The sequence below is a fragment of the Malania oleifera genome, chromosome 13 (assembly GCF_029873635.1).
Source record: "Malania oleifera isolate guangnan ecotype guangnan chromosome 13, ASM2987363v1, whole genome shotgun sequence".
NCBI classification, from domain to species: Eukaryota; Viridiplantae; Streptophyta; class Magnoliopsida; order Santalales; family Ximeniaceae; genus Malania; species Malania oleifera.
Genome location: NC_080429.1, coordinates 69,826,095 through 69,843,497, shown reverse-complemented (window position 1 = coordinate 69,843,497; position 17,403 = coordinate 69,826,095).

Sequence of the window (17,403 nt, the reverse complement as noted above, 5' to 3'; positions counted from 1 at the left end):
TTTCCAACAGTTGTATGAAATGTTGTAGACGTAAAAATAGTGATATTTTGTTCTGAGATATATGGTTTTCAGGGTATTGAGTAGAGAACCCTGCGGGTGTAGGACTCATCATAATAGGGGATTTTTTTTTAGCAGGAATCAAGTAAGGGAAATATGTTATGTTAGACAGTTCTAGAATGATTTTTCAGTATGAAATGTACATTTTTACCAAGTTATTATTTACAGCAAAACTTTATACAGTTTATCAATTATGAATAATATGTTTTAAATTACTATGTGGCTTGAGAATATAGATATGGTACAAAAACATGCTCTACAGTATTTTTTAGAGTTACGTTTTACAGAATATACAGACAGTGGATATGTTTTATAGTAATTATAGAATACCATGATTATACAGTTTACAATACCATGACATACAGTTTTACAGTTCATTTAAAAAATACAGTTGATACAGATACAGTCTATCATAGCGTCATGGTTAATACAGTTATTACAGAATCATGGTAAAACAGATAGTTGTATATAGAAATGTATTATATAGTATCAGACCCTGATGGACCATTACAGATACAATTTACAGAGCATGGTACCGTTGCTATATACAGAATAGAGTGCAACCACCTAGTTAGATAATACGTGGTAAGTAGGTCGATCAAATGCCCACGTGTGGACAGGCTCCCTATTAGATATAGGTTGAGGAGAGCTTATCAGACTGATGAAGTATAGTGGTTTATCCTAGTCCACCAATCAGGGTAGATCCCGCCTACGGGCCGCACAACCCTGTCATGAGGGGTTAAATCATGACATACAGTTATCCATCCGGGGAAGTTTTTAGCTATTATTATGTAAGTACAGTTTCATAGAAACAGGGAATATATGTATATCTATATTAAAAGTATTATATATAGAAACCTAAAATACAGATATGTTAAGCAACATGGGAAAGGTGGTGGCTATATTATTTGTACTATATTTATAGATTCAGTTATACATGCTTATATAGAAACATATCTTCATAGTATTGTAACTCATTTGCCACACACTAGCAATAGCATATTTCGTCTTATTGAGCGTTGGCTCATGCCATTACTTTAACATTTTTCAGGAGATCTAGGGAGGCGAGCTGATCAGGCTCGCAAATAGAGGGGCTTTAGTACTGCCCTGTCAGTAGAGTGAGTATTTTTGGGAGTATTTATGTATAGCTCTAACTCAGTTGAGGGTATTTTTGGAAACAATCATATATGTATATTTTGGGGAAACATTTTAGCACTCTGGTATTGTATATTTTCTTGATTGTGTTTATATGAATTCCACTTCTCGCTACTTAGATTGATCGTTTGGTTTAATCTAGTAGGTATCAGAGCATTATAAATTTTATAGTATATATATAAAAAAAAAACTAGAAAATAAATAGCAGGTTGTTACATAATTACAATCTCCTCCTAAATAATAATAACATATGACAGAAAGTATTATTATTTAAGGAGCAACTTAAGCAATTTCATTTTCATTTAATGCAGTTTGCATATACTCAAAAGTTATTGTGCTTAAAAAAAGGGTATACATATCTATATTTAAAGAAGAAACCCTTGAATCATGATATATCTAATGTCACAATATCTAGTTGGATGGGATGAAAAAAAAAATTGCAAGAATCAAAAGAATCAATACTAATACCAACTTCTCAATTATTAGTGCTTTTGGCACATTAGTTCTCGTAGGAATATTAATCTTAATTAGGCTTGTCACCTCTAGTGGATTTATCCAATAGTGAATTGAATGAAAGCTCAATTTTTTCTCTCAATGGTAAATGAAGCTTAGGTTTAGTGAGCCAATTTACCATGAATTGATCTAGCCTAACCTAGTTGAGCAAAAAACCATATATGATCCTTTTATTGGATGTCATTTAACTTTACAAAAATGAATGGTAGTTATGGCTCTTCATTGGAAGGATCCATTCAATGATACTAACAATTAGCAATGGAGGAAGGATTTACCTCTTAGGTTTTGTCTTAGAACTGCATCCACCATATACATTTTTGAACCAAACTTAAGCCTCAAAAACCCACATATGCAATTCACACTTAAATTCATGTGCTCCCCTAGGTTTGGAACAAACTTTACCTAAGAATTAGACAGTGAAGTTTAACATGCTTAGGTTTCAAATTAAAAGACATGATATCCAATATTTATTAATATGCATTGACAAGAACTCCAAATATGTTTCAAAACATTTTTGAGAAATCCCCATTATTATAAAATCGACAAACCACAAAATTATGAGAAAGCAAATTCCCATCCATCAAAATAAAGAATTATAAACAATATATCTGAATCAAAATGATCTTTAAAGATGCCCCATAAGCACAACTTGTCTCCATCTTTAGACCAAAAGCATAATACAATTCCAATAGATAATCAACAAATTTTCTACAGCTACCATGTTTTATTTGATTAAATATGGCGGAAGAGATATAGTTACATTTTACTAGATTATGAGATAAATTCAAATATTGTATAGCTTCATTTATTTGTTAATAATGTATCCAAGTCATACATTATTGTTATTATTTTGCTACATTGTCCAATATGCATATTAAAAGGAAAATTGTTAATGTATATCGAGTTTCTTTTATGAAGCTCTATTGACAGGTATTCTAAGAAAAAAAAAATGAGATGTCCCTATCATAATGTAAAATGGGATGACCTTAAGCCACATAACTCCAAATAAATAGTGTAAGAAAATCTATGGTTGCACTATACAATGACCTTAAAAATAGGAAATTGTTTTTTTTTTAAGATGAGGCACACTATCTAGACTAAAAGCATAAGTGTCTATATTCTCAAATAGCCCATGAAACATTCCATGGCAGAGAAAATACAAGAAATAATTAAAATTTGGAATTTAATTTAGGATTGATCACAGTGGCAGCTACAAATATTCAACTTTTCCAGTTCATTTTTATTTTTGACTATTTCTTGATAATCGAGCAAAAAACAAAATCACAAAACATTGTAGCAAAGGGAGCAAAGCACCTGTGAAATCATGACTAGAGAATTGACAACTATTCCTTGGTTATCATTGAAGACTCAATTAGTGGCAAGGACGCCATCAACCTTCACTTTTAAACATTTTTCCCCGAACCAATCATTAAGAATGGACCATAAGAATGAGGCAAAATGGTCTCGACATGGTTGTCCTATTTAAGCAAAAGAAAATGATTGTATTGGTGGTCAAGGATCTTGATCAACATAAGGAGGAAGAAGTTGTAGAACCTATTGAGGATCTTGAGAAATAATGGGTGGAGGTGGTGAAGGGGCATTCTGCATGTGCAAATCTACCAAGGAAAGTTAGAAAGAAGGGATTCACATACATAGGAACTCCTCGAATGAGGAATCATCATAAGTGGAGAAAAAAGATGGACTCTTTGACGAAGAGTTTAGCATAGCTAGTGAAGTTATGTGAATAGTTTGGGAGCATGACAATGCATTTGAAGAAAAGTTTAGGGGATAGAGAGAAAGGTAGGATTCATAGAATAGATCGAGACCAAGGAGGGAACTTGACAAACAACGATTAATAAAGGGCTACAAATATGTATACATACCTAAAATCATGAATCAAATTCATTTATATCGCTCGAAAATTAAAAGTCGGCAATGCTTCCACTCCCATAATAAATACATAAAGATGAACAGTGTAAAGACCCGCAAATTTAAAAATGATTAAAATAATTTAGAAAAAAAATAATAAATAAAATAACAGATAAATAAATAAAAGGAATGACTTGGGAAAAAAGAAAAAAAAAATTAAAATCAAAGAAATTAAATTAAATTAAGATAAATTAAATAATTAGTTATTAAATTAAATATTTTTACATTGGATTTAAAAAAAAAAACTAATTGAAATAAGAGAAAGAAAGAAAGAAGAAAGAAAAAGGAAGAAGAAGAAAGAAGAAAGAAGAAAGAAAAAGAAGAATCAGCGGCCGCCCCCCTGAATGTTTTATTTCCTGGGTGTGGCTGCTCTGTCTTTTTCTCTCTTCTTCCTTCAATTACTTGGCGAGTTTGCGACGGATTGAGAAACGGAAGGTACCGTTGGAATCCTAATTCCGCTGCCGACATTTCTACTAGAGCAGATTTTTCATGGGAATAGCTTAGGCACTGCTCTTGGGGAAAGGTAGTTTTTCCCCATTTTCTCAATTTCGCCGTTAATATGTGGTTAAATCGACGAAGGGACACCACCACAGGGTCCTAGTTGTCGTCATCGTCATTTTGACGTATGTAATTTTCTAATTGGGGTTTTCTAGGCCCTACTCCAAAGCGAAAGTGGGATTTGGGAAATTTGGCAATTTGGCTAAATTTAAGGGTATATTTATTTATTTAAGAATTATGGCCCTAGGAAGTATTAAATTAATATTTTATTCATGAATAATTTATTGGAACTAGGAATTTAATTTAAAGATCCGGGTGAGCGCCGCAGGTATTTTTCGGAGTCCCTGTTGGCGTAGTTCAAGAAATCAGGTAAGGGGAAAAATATATATTAAATCAGAATTTTTATGAATTTAATGGAAAAATAAATTGTGTTATATGTACGTGTATATGTTTCGATATGGGTAAAATGCCAACTGTTTAAATTATATTTTTTTCCAAGTTTAGGGTTGTTTATTAGATATGTATATACGAAAATGAACTGATGAAAGTGAGAAATATTTTCAGGATAATTAAGTAAGAAATGAAACGTATTTTTAGTATATAAACATTAAATGTTGGTTGGCTTATTTTACAGGCAATGTATGAATTTTACTGTTAAATTGTGTGGCATGAGATTCTGTGCAAATATATGTTAAATGTATGAGATGTAGGCTAAGTAAGTAAAGCAATGAAAATAAAATATGATGTAGACAATGTTGCCTGTGTATGTTAAATGCAACCATGTAAATGTAAGACAGTTGAAAGAGAGCCATGTTAGCAGATCTAGTACACTTCTATGTAGACTAACTAATGACAGCTAAAAGGAGCTGTGTTAGCAGATTTAGCACGTTTCTACGTAAACTAACTGATGATAGATAAAGACCAGCTGTAGTACGATGCAATGAAATGACGATGAAATGGCAATGAAATGAAATGACAAAGGTAAATGATGTAAATGTGAAAGAGTCACTTAAAATGAAACGAAATGCAAAGTTAAGTTATGAACAGGAATGAATGTGCATGAATGTATAATGACAGAAAAGAATGATGTATTATGATATTAGAAGTATGTATGTACGTGGAACATGTTACGATTGGGCGAGGCGTACCTTTCGCCTGAGGGCTTGCTGAGTAAGGCGAGTGCACTAGTAGCTTCAGATGTGGCAGTAGCTGCATATCGTACTAGGGCAGAGGGAACCTACTTGTATGGGCGGGTAGATTTCCCTATCCTTAGGGCCTTTGTTGATAAATTATTGTTGAATGCGTGAGTACGAGATCAATCTAACACTTGAGGACTTACTGAGTAAGGTGAGTGCCCTAGTATGCTTAAATTGTGACCTTTGGGTTGCCTAAGTATCAGAGCAGAGGGATGCTACTTGTATGGGCGGGTAATCACCCCTATCCTCAGGAAATCTCGTGGGTTAAACATTTGCATTTGTTTGATTAGGATCAGTGAATGATTTTAAAAATTATGTTAACGATTTTCAAATGTTAAATATTATGTTATATATAAACTTATGTTGGCCACACACTACTCTAATATATGGTTTCTTTCCTTACTGAGATGTGTCTCACCCGAATATGAATGTATTTTTTTTTTTTCAGGATTTCCTCGAGATCGAGCTTTGAGAGCTCGAGGTTTTTATAGCGTTATTGGGGAATATAAAAGAAAATGGTATATTTCTATCTTAATTTTGAGATGTACAAAATTTATGTTTTACGTCCTTATATTTTAAGTCTGTGGAGAAAAGAAAGTTTGTGAACATACTGAATTATTTTGGGAGTTATGTAGATTTATGGAAATGCAGATGTTGGATGATTTAATATGGATTATAGTTAGAATTAGTAAACTCTAGTATTCTGTTATATGGAGATTATGATCATGTTTTTCCGCTGCGTATGTTTTGGAATATGATTTATGAGGATATGATCAAGTATAACGCGTCGGACCCGGAATTAAGGGTTCGGGGCGTTTCAAACAGACACTTCCTAGCATAAAAGATGGAACTAATGGGAGAGCTGAACGTCACATCTAGTTAGAAGACGTAGGAATGCTATAGAATAATAACTCTTAACCCAGGATATTTTCATAGAAAAAGGCTCATTAGGAATTCAATTCTAGGACACATGAGTAATTTAAATTTTATGTGAATATCTTATGAAGGGTAAAATTGAAATTTGTGATTTTTGTCACTTTGAGGACTACCAAGTTTTCTCCTTTAGTCTTTTAAGAACATTTTAATAGCTTAATTTCCTCTTTTGCTTGGACCGATACTTGGACTAAGGTGGCCTATGGACCTTTTTCAAGGGTATTTTCCAATGTTGTTACCTCTCACCTTAATGGTGATAAAGACATGCTCATCAAGGGTCAAGTTCCTATCTTAAGTTTTTAGGTCAAGTTGACTTTATTTTTCATGGACATTTATCAAGGCCGCCACCTTTTATCTTTACGATAATAGTGACATGCTTATCAAAGCCTTTCGCGAAGTTTATCACCTTAGGTTCTCTAATTGTGGTAACCTTCTTTTTCATTGGTATTTCCTAGTTTATCACCTTCAAGAGTTTTTCTAGTTTCAAAGGCTATTTTCCAAGGTTAATTTTCATTTGATACCTAGACCATTTCCTAAATGCATCTGTGTGACCTTAGCACTAGGCCAGTTTACCAAATGGGCCTATTTTGCCCTTTTGGACATAGCTATTTTGCCAAGTTTCTTTGGTGGACCTATACTACAGTAACCTGGGAAAAAAATTATTATTATTAATTAATTAATTATTATTAAATTGAATTAATAATAGGATGGATATATAAATACACACACACACACACATATATATATATATATATAATATTAACATAGTGTTATAATGGTTAAAGTAAGATAATAAAGTAATAATATTAATATAATATAATTAAATATAAGTGGAATGCATTAAATGAATGAATAATATTTGAAAGTAAGTTTAATATAATATGTATAAATTAAAGTATAATTAATATATATATATATATATATATATATGTATATATTAATCCAAAAGCTTCTTAAAGAAGCTATCTCCAATCTTCAATCCAAATTCAATTTGGAATTTGGAAACTTGCGCCCCTCTTACAATTTCTTCCAAGGCCATGAGCTCTCATTTCTCTCTCCAACTCACTCCTCCACGTCCACCTCTTTCTCTCTCTAAAATTTCTCGGTGAATATTCAGTCGATCAGAAAATGAAAGGTACCATTGGATTGCTATCTTCGTCACCAACATTTCTACCGGAGTGGATTTATCGTGGGAGCGACGTAGTCACCATTCCTGGGGTAAGGTATACTCCATCTTTTTCCTTAATTTCTTCTTAGATCTTCAGTTAAATCGACGATCGGGCACCACCACGAGGTCCTAGTCTCAATCGTCGTCATTTTGGTAGGAGTAAATTTTTAATTTGGGTTTCCTAAGCACCACTCCAAAGCGAGAGTGTGATTTGGAGAAATAAGTAAATTGGTTATATTTGAAAGTTTAATTATTTATTTGGAATTTATGAGCTTAAGAAATATTGAAATAGTATTTTATTCAGGGTTGGTTTAATTAAACTAGGATTATTGAATCAGGGTTCGAGTGAGCGCCAAAGGCATCATTTTGGGGTCCCTGTTGGCACAGTTCAAGAAATCAGGTAATAGGAAATATATATATATATTAAACCAAGTTTTATAAATTAAATGGATAAACGGATTATGTTATGAATATATGTGTATGTTTTCGTATGAGTTTAAAATTCTAACCGTTTAAATTATGATTTATGGGCCTAGGGTTGTTTTATTAGATGTGTATATGTGAAAATGGACTGATGAAAGTGAAAGATTTTTTAGGATAATTGTGTAGGAAATTAAAGGTATACTTTCAATATATGAATGATAAATGAGGGTTGGCTTATTTTACAGAAAATGTTTAAAATATATTGCTAAATTGTGTGACATAAGTAAAATGAAAATTCTGTGTTGAATTATGTTCTATGTACGAAATGTGGGTTATACAAGAAATGCAATGAGAATGAAAATGTGTTATAAATTGTACTACATGTGATTGTTAATTCAGCCATGGATAAATGATGAACAACTTAAAGGAGTTATAGTAGCATAATAGCGCATATGTATGTGGACTAACTGATGAACAGCTAAAAGGAGCTATAGTAGCAGAATAGCGGATATCTATGTAGACTAACTCATGTATAGCTGAAAGGAGTTGTAGTAATGAATGCAAAAAATGAAATGGAAAGAATGAAATGAAACGTGAATGAGATGGAAATGAAATGTGAAACGTGAACAATATAAAATGGGAAAGAGCCACGTAAAGTGAAAATGCTACGAAATGTCAAAGCAGAGAACATGAACAGATGAGAAATACAGAATAAATGATAAATAGAGTAATGTATTATTGTGGTATCAGTATTCATGCTAGTATGATATGTATTTATATGGGTAGGGCAAACTCTTCACCCGAGGGCTTGTTGAGAAAGGCGAGTGCCCTAGTAGATATTAGATGTAGCAGTAAGCTACATAACGTATTAAGACAGAGGAAAATTACTTGATGGGCGGGTAAATTTCCTTATTCTCGAGAGCCTTTGCTGGTAAACCTTTGTATGAACTGTATGAGTACGAGATTATTTTTTCACCTGAGGGCTTACTGAGTAAGGTAAGTGTCCTGATATGCTTCAATTATGATTATCGGTTGCCTAAAGTATCAGAGCAAAGGGGTGTTACTTGTATGGGCGGGTAATCACCCCTATCCTTACGTATTCTAGTGGGTAAAATACCTTACATGTGTTTGATCAAGCTCAGGAAAGGATTTTAGAAATTAAGATAATGATTTGCAAAATATGAATACATATACATATGTTATTTACAAACCTCATGTTGGCCACACGCTGATTTAATATATTGTTTCTTCCCTTACTGAGATGTGTCTCATCCGAATACAAATTTATATTTTTCAAGACCTCCACGTGATCGAACTTAGAGAGTTTGGGGTTGTTATAGCATTTTTGGATATAGAAAAAGAAAGGGTATAAACTTGATGATACTTTTAGGATGTATAAGTTTTATGTTTTATGCTTTAATTCTTCTGAGTTGCGAATATTGGAAGTTATAGATTATGTTTTTGGAGATATGTATATATGTGGATATAGGAAGATGAATGGTTTATTTTGGAATGTAGATAGATGCAGAAAAATCGGGTATTATAATGGTTGAGGATTGTAGCTATGTTTTCCGTTGCGTAATTTTTAATGGAATAACAAGTACAGGAAAATGGATTATGTGGCACCCAAGTCCCACCAGGCGGGTTCGGGGCGCCACAGAGCATGTTTATTCAGAATAACGCGTCGGCCCTGTTATCGGGTTTGGGGCGTTGCATATACAACCTTGTGCACCTAACCATTAGTTTCTTTATGTAGGCCTATTAAGCCTTTTATACATTTTTTTTTTTTGCCAAGTGGGTAAATTTGGCCTTTTTTACGTAGTTATTTTCCATGTAGGCTTATTTGGCCTATTAGGCTTGATCATTCTATAAGTGGACCTACTTGATCTTTTGTAGCTGACCTTTTTGCCAAGTTTTGTCACATGAACCTTTGAGCAAACTGATGAAGTTGTATAGTTTTAGTTTTTTTGGGCCTCCTTTAGGGATTAGGCCAATCTTGTGGCCTTTTGGGTTTTTCTTTGTCCCTTGGGGTATTCTTCTTTTCCTACATGCAAATCACTAAAGAAAAACATGCATTTTCACAATATTATTAGGGTGTTGTTCTAGCAATGAATATTTATTAATAACTTTTTGTTTATGCTAGTGTAAGTCATATGTGTTGCACATAGAGTCACATCTTATATACTAGTTTAGTACACATGCGTTGCACATGATGCAACTTTTTTATATGCTACATTTTAAATTTATGTCCCTATATTTGGATCATTATTTTATATGTGTGTGTATGTGTGTTCATACAAGATCAATTGATAATAAGTCCAAAGAAATTTTTAATCAAATAAGAACAAACAAATAATAAATATATATATATATATATATATATATAATTATACAATGGTTTCTTTTAAAATATTAAAGCTCAAATTTTTCTTTATTTTGAATGTGATGCTTTGCATCTAATAGAACATACAACTACAAAACCCCAACTTTTTCCTCTTTATTTCAAACTAAAACTATAAAATGGACTATTTTGACCCTGATATATTTAGTGTAACGCCCTAAACCACCAAGTGGCCCCGAGATGCTACTTTAATGACGTCTGTGTACTTGATACCATCTCATCATATATAATATGCAGCGGAATAAATAAAACATTCTCCACATTCTATTACCAGAGTCTAAACCACAATATACATCAAGGTTCTTCCACTCTCATATTACATCTTAAAATAGTAAGTAAGCTAACTCGATCCACACGACCATAAATATAAGCCCTGAGGCAGTCTACATAGATTACTCACATCTGAGTTCTTGAAGACACTCACAAAAGAACTACTCTAATCTCTACCCCCTGGAATCTGTTAAACTCGATCTCTAAGATTCCCTAAAAAGATATGTTGTACAACGGGGTGAGACACCTCTCAGTAAGGAAGATAAAATTAATGACAGTGTGTGGTCAGCATGTGTTTCAATGTATACAAAATCATACATCTCTCTTTACATCTCTCGTTTACTGAACAATGGTATGTATACTCATTCTCATTTTTTCACAATATAAAATAGTACTAGAAACAATTTCATCATTTACATAAATGTATAGATATGCATGAAAGACACTCTCTAGAACTACTCGCCATGTATAAACCCCTGTAGTCAGGGTTGTGCGGCCCGAAGGCTGGACTAAAACCCAGGGGATCAACCAGAGCCAAGTCACTCCCTGCTATCTCCGCACTCCCTACTATCTCCGTCTGTAGGCTTCAGCAAGTTTACTTGTGGGTTCGATTGCCTTAACACTTCCTGTAACGTACGTCCTTGGAAGGGTAACACATCTACCTCTGTCAATCGGCTAGGACCACCCAACACCTCTCTCAAATCAAGTGTGGGCGCACATGGTCAATGGTGAAACTCTCTCTGTAGCAACGGTACCACGCTTATAACAACTGGGTTCTTATGGTTCCTAAAGCATATCATGCAATTTAAGTAGTTAGATTTGTACTTTAAACTCATTTTATATAATAAAACCCGGCCTCAGCCGTTTAATACAAAATCAAGCATCGGCCTTCTTATAAAGTACAAACTCGGGCCTCAGCCCCTCTGTTACAACTTGGCTCTCAGCCTCTGAATAAAACTCTGTTATTTTATAAATCTTGGCCTTGGCCGTTTAATACAAACTCAGGCCTCGACCCTCTCATAAAATCCTTGCATTTCTCAAATAGTTCCAGTATATTTCACAAACAGTTTAGTATTACAGAAACATACCCGTTCTGGTGTTTCCATAGCTCTCAAAATAATATTCACCTACTACACAGTTTTTCCATATTAAAACATAGCCCGAAGGCAACCATGAAAACATTGTATAAATGGTTTGTAGAATCAAACCGATCTTTCCACCATTCATTTCTACTCAAAATATCATATGGTATATCTTAGGTTCGAAAACGAGCCTTTTGAACAGTTGGTTTTTAGAAATCTCAACTGAAAACATAACATACTCACCCCACAAACATTTATATTAGTTCAAAATCATTAAAATATTGCATTAAACATAATCCCCTTACCTATTTCCTAGAATAAATCGAAACGCTCGAAAAACTCAAAACCTGACTTTTCACGAAAACAAGAATCTGCTCCACTAGAACTGTAGATCTTAGCTTCCTAATCCTCATAGTAACTTCTAATCATCGAAACAGGTGACGAACAACGAAGAATCGTAAAGAGAGAAGGGAGGCTCACCGGTTCTAGAGAGAGAGAGAGAATTTTGGGTTTCTTAACCCTTAAGCAATGAAAAATCTTATTTATAGGCCTTTTGACTCGGTCAAATTCGTCGACAAAATGGTGCCTTCGTCGACGAATCCCTTCCTTCGTCGATGAACCCTAACTTGATATTTATCCAACCGCTCTGAATCTCTTCATCGCCGAGACTCTAAATTTCAGCGACGAAATAATGAAGGGTCTTCGTCGACGAGAACATGGGCTTCATCGATGAAGCCTACTAAATTACCTTTTTACCCTTTTCTAATTTATGTTCCTTATTTCTTGGTTCGGGTCTCTACATTTAGGGTATATCATAATTCTATCACAAATTTTCAAAAACCCCCAGAAATTGAATCTAAACTATGTTCAGTAAACTGTTTTCTCATTTTCTTCTTTTTGTTCTATGCGAGTTTGAAATCAATCCGCATTCCTTGAGGAGACGGTCTGACATTTTTGGGCTAATTATTACACAACATAACTCTTATACTTGGGATAGCCTTTGTACTGCTCATTTCAGAGTGAGTCATTGCGAGCTTGCTTGTTTTCTATTTTAATATGGTCTTGGCATTTTTTTTAACTTTGATTGTCTGTCTATTCTCTCCGTGTATTCTTTTGAGCTAATAAAAAAAAAGTTTCAAGCCCAAAATATGGAGTTTATAATGGATTCACCTTGAGTTCTTCCTCCTACAAACTTCAAAGTTGTTTGGTTTTCGTTCTTAAAAATCTAAAATTAAAATTAAAAACCAAAACTAGAAATTAGAAGTCAAAAACCAACAAAACATTTGTTAACATTTCTTAAACCAAAACAAATTAAATATTTGATTAAACAAATGCTCATTTTATCTTTGAATCAAATAGCGATAAAAAAAATATAATTAAAATAATAAAAGTACAAAATAATGAAAATTAAAAATATTGTAATAAAAATAAAAATATTATAATTATCTTACTTAATTGCTATATTATATTTCAGAATTCACTTTGCAATAACAATTTTAGTGTACACGACAATTGAAAATTAGTACAAATATTTTCTAAAATGACTTTTATTGTTTTCCTTTTGAAAATTTATGAATATTTTTTTAAGTATATTTTAAATTCATATGGTTATTTTATTTACATTTTAATTAAAAAGTGAATTCTAAATATTAAAATATTTTGACAATAGGTTGCAAAAATAATTGACAACCATAAAATCTGATTTTTAGTGTTTTTTTTTTTTCAAAAAGAAATGAAAACCGACAACATAGACGAAAAATTAGCAATATAAAGTTCGATCCCACATTAGATATATATATATATATATATATATATATATGTACTAGGGAGTTCTTGGGTTAATAAGGATGGTTAAGACTTTAATTGTACAAGGCACCATTTATTTAACAAAATCATGAGGCCAGTGGACTACAATAGACAATTCCTCACATGGATTAGGTCGAAACCATGAAAGCCACTATAGGGGTGACGTCATGTGGATGGATCCTACACAGATGTATAGGTCTCACACAAATATGTGGGTCACTCCATGAAGGCGTTAGAGATCGAACAAGAAAGCTTATTATATATGATTCCACATTGTATGTATACCAAGAAGATTTTGGGTTTACAAGAATGATTCATACTTCAATTACGTGAGACACCTTTTATATACCAATATTGTGAGACATATGGGTAAGAAATAGACAACATCTCACTAGAATTGAGCCAAAACCATTAACAAACCACCTGCCATTGGCTTGAGTACTTTATACTTCATAAAATACACAATTTTATTTCTTCTATGACTTCTTACATGGACATGGGATACTGCTCCTTTATAAATCCAACATGGAAACATAATGATCAACCACCCATTAAAGAATTTTAGGAGAACATCATGTTACAAATTATATCCATGCATTCTACACATGCAAATCCAAGACAACTTGGTCCTAAAAACAAGTTTGGAGTAGGAAGCTATGTCAATTTCAACTAAAAATTAAGTTTTGCATGCATGTCTCAGCAAGGGTTGTCTTACTTCATAGCTTGTAGCTTCCTTTTATCTCTTTGCGCACACACTATTAATAGGTCAACACAACAAATTCTTTGATTATCGAACATGAAAAATCATTTTAAAATATTTTTTTAAATTACAAAAAAAATTCTAAAAGATGAAATTGATAGTCATAACGATCTAAAATTTTCACAGAGAAATCCTTGCAATATGCATGAACTGTCAAATAAAGATGCTATGAGATATGTTGAGGGGAAGTTTGTGAGGGGAAAGATATATATAATTTTTGAGTGGGTTTAAGAGTGCACACACATGCATATATATTCCATCATAAGGCATCATGATATTATTGAACACTTGATGCAATGTTTTATTAGCCAACTGGGCTACCTACTTGTTAGGGATCTAGGAACAATAATCACACACACAAGCAAAATAAGCATACAAATAAGAATGCTAGATTTACGCAGTTTGGTCTAATCTGACCTACATCCACGGAGCCCAGCGAATATACTATAATCTGGAAGAAAAATAAGAGGAGGACACACACACTCAACTCAACTCTTCTCACATTTTTCTCTCTCTCACATTCAGCACTCTCACAATCCTCACTCACTCACCTTACTTACACACTTCATACAACACAAATGTTCTTATTTATAGATGCATAGGATAGATATAGAAGGAAAGCAGTTATTGCATTCTAATGGATGGATTATTTTAGCACGTGATAAGTGTGTTTTTGATGGAATGAATTTGGTACGCGGCTGCATCTCATCCTCTTTAAGGCATTTCCATTTTCTCCGTTTCCATTTCAGCTTAACAATCTCCCACTTGGAGACGGAGATACTATCTCAATCAGTATATAGATAATGATGTGCTCAAATATGTCTTCAAGTATGAAGACCAACTGATGTTGAGCACAACTTAAGCTTCTTTGTAGTCACCACCTTTGTCAACATATCCGCCAGATTCCTGCTACCTTGGATTTTTTTCAATGTCAACACTTCATCCTATAACAGAGATCGTACGAAATGATAACGTAATCCAATGTGTTTGGTTCTAGAATGAAATGCAGAGTTCTTTACCAGATGTATCACACTCTGACTATTGTAGTGCAAAACATTTATTTCTTGCTTTATTTAGAGCTCTGTTAACAAACCTTGAAGCCAAATCATCTCTTTCCTAACTTTTGTCACTGCTACATACTCAGCTTTTATAGTGGATAAAACAACAATCTTCTGTATCTGTGATATCCAACTAACAATTGTTGTGCCAACAGTGAACATATATCCGATGGTGCTTCTACGATGATCAATTTCACCTACAAAATCGGCATCAACATATCCTCAAGTTTTCAAATCTCTTTTGTTGAAACATAGGCACTTATCAATAGTGCCACGTAGATATCTCAAAATCCACTTCAGTGCTTCATAGTGAGTCTTCCCTAAATTTGACATAAACCTGCTAACAGCTCCCATTACTTGACTAATTTCTGGTCTGGTACCAACCATGATGTACATGAGACTTCTAATGGCTGAGACATAAGGTACCTTAGTCATGAAGTCCTTCTCTTCATCTGTTTGGGGAGCCTGATCCTTGGAGAGATGAAAGTGACTGACCAATGGCGTATTTACTGCCTTGGTGCTGCTTATGTTAATTCTATGTAAAACACGGATAATATACTTCGACTGAGATAACAGCAACGTTCCCTGTTGCTTATCTCTGGAGATCCGCATCCCAAGTATCTGCTTGGCTGAACCCAAGTCCTTCTTGTCAAACTCCTCTGACATTTGCTGCTTCAATTTCCTGATTTCTCCTATATCTAGTCCTACAACTAACATGTCATCGACATATAGCAATAGTACGATATAGCTAGATTGATACCTCTTGAAGTAGCAACAGTGGTCGGCATTGCACTTATGAAAATCTTTTCTACTTATAAAGCTGTCAAGTTTTCTGTACCATTGCTTGGGAGCTTGTTTGAGACCATACAAGCTCTTCTTCAATCTGCACACATGATCCTCTTTACCTTTTACTGAGAATCCTTCTGGTTTGCGCATATAAATCTTCTCATCAATATCACCGTGAAGAAATGTTGTCTTTACATCCAACTGCTCGAGATATAGACCCTCTGAGGCAACAATGTTCTCTTTCTCCCACTCTCCTTCATCTCGTCTTTGTTATTCGGCCAATCAAAAATTTGAAAGTACCATTGGGCTCTGCTCGCCACCACTAACATTTCTACTGGAGCGGATCTGTCGTGGGAGCGGCGTAGGCATATCTCCTAAGGTAAGGCCAAATCTCAAACTTACCTCAATTTCTCTTAAACTATAAGCCCCATTAATGAATGAAAATTTCCAAGAGACTCATGGGGAGATTCTCTACAATCTAACTGGAGTGAGTTTTCGAATCAGAGCTCTGGGGTACCAATCCTAAATCGGGGGTAAATTTGATAATTTAGGCTTTTATTAGGCTATTTAGGGTATTCAAAACTTAGAGAAATTTTAGGGAAAGTTACTCTAGGAATTATGATGGATAATATGGTGAAATTTGAATTTCAAGGTTCAGGGGTTTTAAACACCTGGGGCGTAGGCCAGGGTGTTATTGGGCTTTTTCAAGAATCAAGTAAGCAGATTAAGTTAAGTCAGTAATTTTATGAAATTTGAATCAATTAAATTGTTATGTTTATATAAATATATTTATTTATTTATTTATTTATTCATTTATTCATTTGGGAATTTAAAGTCTATTTTGAAAACCAACCGTTCAAAATAGATTTTACAAACCTAGGATATATGATATGGTATTTTTGAATAAAATGCATGGTGGAAAGCTTGTTTGTTTATATAGATTTGTTAAAATGTGGAAAATCGTGTGGCAGATGATTTAATTTGTATGGATTATTGTATATCTGGATTTGGGATTTTGAAATACTGAATTGTTTGTGAAATACTGAATTATTTGAGAAATATTGGAAATGCTTGTGAAAATACTGGAATTGTTTATGAAATGCAGGTGTTTGAACTAACGGCTAGTGGCTGGGTATTGTTTGATTGGCCAAGGGCCAAGATTATTATTTGACTACTAAGGGCCGAGTTTTAATTGATGGCTATATGCCGGATAGTATTTTGTGGCTGGGGGCCAGGTTTTTGGAATAACAGGAATAATATGTGAATTAATGTTTTAAATTGTGATTTCTATTATCTAAATTACATGATATGCTTTAGGAACCCTGGGGACCAGTGTATGTGAGCATGGTACCGTTGCTAGTTAGACCA